At 45.1% G+C, this 8,295-nt stretch overlaps 1 pseudogene; it reads right to left on the bottom strand.

Annotated features, from left to right (window-relative positions):
- LOC112072595 (protein-tyrosine kinase 2-beta-like) overlaps nt 1–8,295 on the bottom strand; it is an 83,453-nt pseudogene that overhangs the window by 61,929 nt on the left and 13,229 nt on the right.

The following is an 8,295-nucleotide window of genomic DNA, read 5'->3' as shown; positions in this document are numbered from 1 at the left end:
TCACCCCGCTCCTCCGCATCTTCTCCACTGGAGCTCCAGTTAGAAGGGCTCGGCATCCGCTACAAGAACCATGGTGCTTGCTACAGAGAAGCTGTGAGGGGAACGGCACCCCCCCCCCCCCCCCCACCTCCGTACTTCCACCCCCCCCCCCACTTCCTGCTCTTCCACACCTCCTCTCTCCCCCAACTCTCCTATACCCTCCACTCTCCCCCATCTCCTCCCTCTTGACCCCACATCCTCCTCACCCCTCCTTCTCCCCCCACCTCGCCCTCTCCCCCACCTCTCCCCTCCTCTCCCCCCACCTCCTCCTTCACCCCCCACTTCCTGCTCCTCCACCCTCCTCTCTCCCCCAACTCCTCCTCCACCCTCCTCTCACCTCCACTCGCCTCCACGTGATGAACTCTCATAGCGTTCTCCACCTCCCCCACGGTCAGGTCTGGATGGAGCCAGTGGAGCTCGTCTGACTTCAGGTGCTTCAGCAGTAGACCATAGCAGCCCTTATAACTGGATGCTAGGACCAGCCTACCACTGTCAGATAGACTGCACTATAGCTGGAGGAGAGAGACCAGTACGGAGACAGTCACAGTTAAAAGAGGATACCACTGGTTAGGACAGACTGCACTTATAGCCTGGAGGAGAGAGACCAGTACGGGACAGGTCACAGCTTGAATTTGGGTGCCTAGTCTGCGAAGCTATATAGTTGTTTAAAAGTAGTGTATTCTTAAAATTTTACAACTAAATAACTAAGTAAATTCTGTGCGCATATTGAAAACAGATTTCACAATAAATAAATTATACGTTCTTATTACAAAATAAATAAAATCAATAATAATATAATAAGATAAAACATTCATGATGTATTCCAAATAGCACCCTATTCCCTGTAGTGGGAAACTCTCAAAGGTAGTGTATTATATAGGAATGAGGTGCCTTTTGGAACGCAGCACAATATCTAGACAATCCCTCACCCTGATCTGCCAGGAGCTGTCACACTTGACCAGCTTGAAGTTCTTCCCCAGGGTGTTGTTGTGCAGAAACAAAACTTTTAGGATCTTGGTGGTCCTCCTCCCCGCTGAAGGGGCTCTGTTGTGGGCTGTCGTTTGGGCCGGGGCTGGGTAGCCTCCCCAGGACAGGGTGGTAGTGTCTCCCTGCATCACCTCGTAACAATCTCCGGCAGAGAGGAGGACGACGTCATACTGTCATCATACCTGGGAGAAGGGCGAGAGAGGGAGGTTGGAGAGAGAGGACAACGTCATACTGATATCATATCTGGGGAGGGAGGGAGAGTGAGGGAGAGAGAGACCGAGCGAGCGAGAGAGGGGGAGAGGGGGGAGGACGAGAGGGAGAGAGAGGAGGAGAGGGAGGAAGGAGAGAGAGGAGAGAGAAAGAGAGAGGGGGGAGAGACCGAGCAGAGAGAGAGAGAGAGGGGGGGAGAGAGACCGAGAGAGAGAGAGAGAGAGAGAGAAGAGAGAAGGCGGAGAGTGAGAGAGAGAGAGGGGAGGAGTAGAGAGAGAGAGGGGGAGAGAGGAGAGGGGGGGGAGAAGAAGAGAGAAAGAGACGAGAGAGGCGGAGGAGGAGAGGGAGTAGGAGGGAGAAGAGGGAGAGAGAGAGAGAAGGAAGAGGGGGAGAGAGACCGAGAGAGAGAGACAGAGAGAGGGGAGAGTGAGAGAGAGACCAGAGAGAGAGGGAGACAGAGAGAGGGGGAGAGTGAAGAGAGAGAGAGAACAGAGAGAGGGGGAGAGAGAGAGAGAGGGGGGGGAGAGAGAGAAGGAGAGAGAGAGAGAGGGGAGAGAGGTAGCCTGTGGTTAGAGCGACAGGTAGCGTAGGGTTAGAGCTAGGACGGGTAGCCATGGTGGTTAGAGCGGCGGGTAGCCTAGTGGATTCGTAGGCGGGGTAGCCTTGGTGGTTAGAGCGCGGGTAGCCTAGTGGTCGGTTAAGCGGCGGGTAGCCTAGTGGTCAGAGCGGCGGGTAGCCTAGGTGGTCGGAGCGCGGGTAGCCTAGTGGTCGGCAGCGGCGGGTAGCCTAGTGGTCGGGACGGCGGGTAGCCTAGTGGTCAGAGCGGCGGGTAGCCTAGTGGTTAGAGCGGCGGTAGCCTAGTGGTAGAGCGGCGGGTAGCCTGGTTCAGAGCGGCGGGTAGCCTAGTGGTCAGAAGCGCGGGTAGCCTATGTGGTCAGAGCGGCGGGTAGCCTAGTGGTTCAGAGCGGCGGGTAGCCTAGTGGTTTAGAGCGGCGGGTAGCGTGTGGTTAGAGCGGCGGCTAGCCTAGTGGTAGAGCGGCGGGTAGCCTAGTGGTTAGAGTGGCCGGGTAGCTAGTGGTTAGAGCGGCGGGTAGCCTAGTGGTAGAGCGGCAGGTAGCGTAGTGGTTAGAGGAGGCGGGTAGCGTAGTGGTTAGAGCGGCAGGTATCCTGGTGGTTAGAGGCGGGTAGCTTGGTGGCTAGAGCGGCAGGTAGCCTAGTGGCTTAGAGCGGCAGGTAGCGTAGTGGTTAGGAGCGTGGCAGGAAGCATAGTGGTTAGAAGCGTTGGGCCAGTAACCGAAAGTTCTAGATCGAATCCCTGAGCTGACAAGGTAAAAATCTGTCGTTCTGCCCTGAACAAAGGCAGTTAACCCGCTGTTCTAGATCCGTCGTTGTAAATAAGAATGTGTTTTAAACTGACTTGCCTAGTTAAATAAAGGTCAATAAATAAAATAACCTGACAATCTCCTTATTCATGTGAAGGCCTTGTGAGTCACAAGGTAAGCTTGCATGGCACAGATGTGCAGTCTCGATTACACAGAGTTTGGTTATGTTTCCACTAGCCATTGCAGAAAATATCTATTCTACTTAATCATGGTTGCAGAAGCGAGAGACCACAAAGGTCAATTCTTCCTAGTCTGAATATTGACATGCGAGTAGTTTGGTCATGTTCTGAAAATAACTGTATTCTATTTTCATATTTACAGTGTGTATAGTTCACTATGTACATGTCCTAGTGTATATAAACTCTGCAAAAAAAAGAAACGTCCTCTCACTGTCAACTGTGTTTAATTTTCAGCAAACTTAACATGTGTTGAATATATATGAACATATCAAGATGCAACAACAGACATAACTGAACAAGTCCACAGACATGTGACAAACAGAAATGGAATAATGTGTCCCTGAACAAAGGGGGGTTCAAAATCAAAAGTACAGTCAGTATCTGGTGTGGCCACCAGCTGCATTAAGTACTGCAGTGCATCTCCTCCTCAGGACTGCACCAGATTTGCCAGTTCTTGCTGTGAGATGTTACCCCACTCTTCCACCAAGGCACCTGCAAGTTCCCAGACATTGCTGGGGGTAATAGCCCTAGCCCTCACCCTCGATCCAACAGGTCCCAGACGTGCTCAATGGGATTGAGATCCGGGCTCGTGCTGCTGGCCATGGCAGAACACTGACATTCCTGTCTTGCAGGAAATCATGCACAGAATGATGCAGCATATGGCTGGTGGCATTGTCATGCTGGAGGGTCATGGCAGGATGAGCCTGCGAGGAAGGGTACCACTTGAGGGAGGAGGATGTCTTCCCTGTAACGCAAGCTTGAGATTGCCTGCAATGACAACAAACTCAGTCCGATGATGCTGTGACACACCGCCCAGCCCATGACGGACCCTCCACCTCCAAATCGATCCCGCTCCACAGTACAGGCCTCGGTGTAACGCTCATTCCTCGACGATAAACGCGAATCCGACCATCACCCTGGTGAGACAAAACCGCGACTCCGTCAGTGAAAAGCACTTTTTGCCAGTCCTGTCTGGTACAGCGACGGTGGGTTTGTGTCCATAGGCGACGTTGTTGCCTACAAACCCTCAGTCCAGCCTCTCTCAGCCTATTGCGGACAGTCAAGCACTGATAGAGGTGGGATGTTCGGATGTACCGATCCTGTGCAGGTGTTGTTACACGTGGTTTGCCACTGCGAGGATGATCAGCTGTCCATCCTGTCTCCCTGTAGCGCTGTCTTAGGCAACTCGCAGTACGGATATTGCAATTTATTGCCCTGGACACATCTGCAGTCCTCATGCCTCCTTGCAGCATGCCTAAGGCACGTTCACGCGGATAATGAGGCAGGGACCCTGGGTTCTTTCTTTTGGTGTTTTTCAGGACTCAGTAGAAAGGCCCTTTAGTGTCATAAGTTTTCATAACTGTGACTTATTGCTCTACCGTCTGTAAGCTGTTAGTGTCTGAACGACCGTTCCACAGTGCATGTTCATTAATTGTTTATGGTTCATTGAACAAGCTAGGAAACAGTGTTTGAACTCTTTACAATGAAGATCTGTGAAGTTATTTTGATTTTACGAATTATCTTGAAAGACAGGGTCTAAAAAGGGATGTTTCTTTTTGAGTTTGTGTACAGTACCTGTTAGATATTGAAACGTACAACAAACATAAACCCATATAGAAAACAGTAAACATCTTGTCAGGGAAAAACACCCAATGAACCATGCACCTTTAACTAACATTACCACTGGCACTAAGGACAGAAACTAACAATTACACTAGCAGTAAGGACAAAACTAACAAACTAACATTACACTACAGTAAGGACAAAACTAACATTACACTGCAGTAAGGACAAAAACTACATTACACTAGCAGTAAGGACAAAACTAACATTACACTGGCAGTAAGGACAGAACTAACATTACACTGGCAGTAGGACAGAACTAACAACTAACATTACACTAGCAGTAAGGACATAACTACAACATAATAGCAGAACTAACATTACACTAGAGTACTAATTCAGCAGTAAGGACATAACTAACATTACACTGGCAGTAAGGACAAAAACTAACATTACACTGGTAGTAAGGACAGAACTAACATTACACTGCAGTAAGGACGAACTACAACTAACATTACACTAGCAGTAAGGACATAACTAACAACTAACATTACACTGGCAGTAAGGACAGAACTAACATTACACTGGCAGTAAGGATAGAACTAAACAACTAACATTACACTAGCAGTAAGGACATAACTACAACTAACTTACACTAGCAGTAACTAACATTACACTACCAGTAACTAACATTACACTAGCAGTAACTAAACATTACACTAGCAGTAAGGACATAACTAACATTACACTGGCACTAAGACATAACTACATTACACTAGCAGTAAGGACATAACTAACATTACACTGGCAGTAAGGACATAACTAACATTACACTACCAGTAACTAACATTACACTAGCAGTAAACTAACATTACACTAGCAGTAAGGACAAACTAACATTACACTAGCAGTAAGGACATAACTAACATTACACTAGGCAGTAAGGACATAACTAACATTACACTAGCAGTAAGGACATAACTAACTTACAATGGCAGTAAGGACAAAACTAACATACACTAGCGTAGATAGGACTAAACTAACATTACAATGGCAGTAAGGACATAACTAACATTAAACTGGCAGTAAGACATAACTAACAACTAACATTACACTAGCAGTAAGGACATAACTAACATTACACTGGCAGTAAGGACATAAACTAAATACCATACTGGCAGTAAGGACAAAAAACTTACACATTACACTTAGCAGTAAGGACAAAACTATAACATTACACTGGCAAGAGTAAGGACATAACTAACATTTACACTAGCAGTAAGGAATAACTAACAACTAACATTACACTAGCAGTAAGGACATAAACTAACATTAAACACTAGTAGTAAGGACATAACTAACATTACACTGGCAGTAGGACATAACTAACATTACACTAGCAGTAAGGACATAACTAACATTACCCTGGCAGAAGGAAATAACTAACATTACACTAGCAGTACTACAGTACACTAGACATATAACTAACTCAGTACACTACATACAGCTAATTAACTACACTACCAGTAACTAACATTACACTACACTAAGCAGTAGCAGTAGACATAACTAACATACACTGGCAGTAAGGACATAACTAACATTACAATGGCAGTAAGGACATAACTAACATTACACTGGCAGTAAGGACAAAAACTAACATTACACTGGCATAAGGACATAACTAACATTACACTGGCAGTAAGGACATAACTAACATTACACTGGCAGTAAGGACAGAACTAACATTACACTAGAGTAAGGACAGAACTAACATTACACTGGCAGTAAGGACAAACTACATTACACTGAGTAAGGGACATAACTACATTACACTAAGGCAGTACACTTAACATTTACACTAGCAGTAACTAACATATATCACTAGCAGTAACTAACATTACACTGGCAGTAAGGACATAACTAACATTACACTAGCAGTAACTACATTACACCTAGCAGTAACTAACATTACACTAGCAGTCAGTAACTAACATTACACTAGACAGTAACTAACATTACACTAGCAGTAACTAACATTACACTAGCAGTAACTAACATTACACTGGCAGTAAGGACATAACTAACATTACACTGGCAGTAAGGACATAACTAACATTACACTGGCAGTAAGGACAAAAGGGGTAAGGCAAGTTATACAACAAGCACTCTTTCCCATGGTCCATTTTCTCTGCAGTGTGTTTTGTAGAGAGGCACAAACCTGGGTTCAAATAACATTAGAAATATTTCAAATAACGTTAGCATTTGCTCTAGTCTGCCTGGAAATACCACATGGGCGGGGGTTTGCACTTTTGCGATTATTCTATTGGTTCGTTTGTGCCAGGCAATCTAAATCAAGCCCAGATAAAGTATTTGAAATCATTTTGAATAGTACTTGAACCCAGGTCTGGTGAGGCAAGCTGTGGTCTACATAGATTACAGCAGATTTTGTACTAACCAATTAACTACCAACGGGCTTGGTTCAACAAACAACTGATGATTGATTGCAAGCGGTCATCGTGGTTGTAGGACTAACAGAGGGTACACACCTACGCACGTGGACACGTTCCTCCAACAAACAGTATCTCTACACTGAGTACACCAAACATTAGGAACACCTTCCTAATATTGAGTTGCAGCCCCCTTTGTCCTCGGAACAGCTTCAATTCGTCGGGGCGTGGACTCTACAAGGTGTCGAAAGCGTTCCACAGGGATGCTGGCCCATGTTGACTCCGACGCGTCCCACAGTTGTGTCAAGTTGGCTGGATGTCCTTTGGGTGGTAGACCATTCTCAAATCAAATCAAATTGTATTTGTCACATGCGCCTAATACAACAGGTGTAGACCTTACAGCGAAATACTTACTTACAAGCCCTTAACAATGTAGAGTAAGAAAATATTTGCTAAATAAACTAAAGTAAAAAAWATATATATAACAATAACGAGGCTATAGAAGGAGTACTTGTATATAGTCAATGTGCAGGGGTTCAGGTTAGTCGAGGTAATTGAGGTCATATGTACATATACTGTAGGTAAGGGTAAAGTGACTATGCACAGACAATAAACAGTGAATAGCAGCAGCGTAAAAAAAAAGGGGGGTCAATGAAAATAGTCCTTGATACACACGGGAAACTGTTGAGCGTTAAAAAAAAAACCAGCAGCGTTGCAGTTCCTGACACAAACCTGTGCACCTCGCACCTACTACCATACCCCGTTCAAAGGCACTTAAATACTTAGAGTCCTGGGAGATACTCCCCACAGCATGGCTAGCACCTAGCAACACCACCTGGGTGTGTGGGAAGGAGAGAGGGGTTTGAACGCTAGAGAGGGACTTATCCTATGATTGAGAGTGCTCAACGCTCAGGGACTACTACATAACAGGCAGCTCATTAGTTCCTGTTCAGTACATGGTTCACAGCATTTTGAGAATGAATACTTTAAATTCTGTGAACTCTGACATGTTAGTATGGTCCACTTGCTAATAAAGTTTTACAGTTTGTTTTGAGAATGAATACTTTAAATTCTGTGAACTCTGAAATGTTAGTATGGTCACTTGCATAATGAAGTGTTACAGTTTGTTTTGAGAAATGAATACTTTAATTCCTGTGAACTCTGACATGTTAGTATGGTTCAGTTTGGCTAATAGAGTTTATCAGCATTTGTTTTGAGGAATGCAATCATTTAAAATTCTGTGAACTCTGACAAGTTAGCTAATGGTCCACTTGCTAAATAGTATTTACAGTTTTGTGTTTTGAGAATGAGTACTATTAAAATTCTGGTGAACCTCTGAAATGTTAGTATAGTCAGTTGCTAATCAGAAGTTTAACAGTTTGTTTTGAGAATGATACTTTAATTCTGTGAACTCTGAAATGTTGTACTATATAGTCAGTTGTCTAATAAAGTTTTTACAGTTTTGTTTTGAGAAGTGAGGATAGC

Source organism: Salvelinus sp. IW2-2015, unplaced genomic scaffold, assembly GCF_002910315.2.
Source record: "Salvelinus sp. IW2-2015 unplaced genomic scaffold, ASM291031v2 Un_scaffold1976, whole genome shotgun sequence".
Lineage (NCBI taxonomy): Eukaryota > Metazoa > Chordata > Actinopteri > Salmoniformes > Salmonidae > Salvelinus > Salvelinus sp. IW2-2015.
Note: the sequence above shows the minus strand (reverse complement) of the source record. Positions and strands in the feature narration are given on the sequence as shown.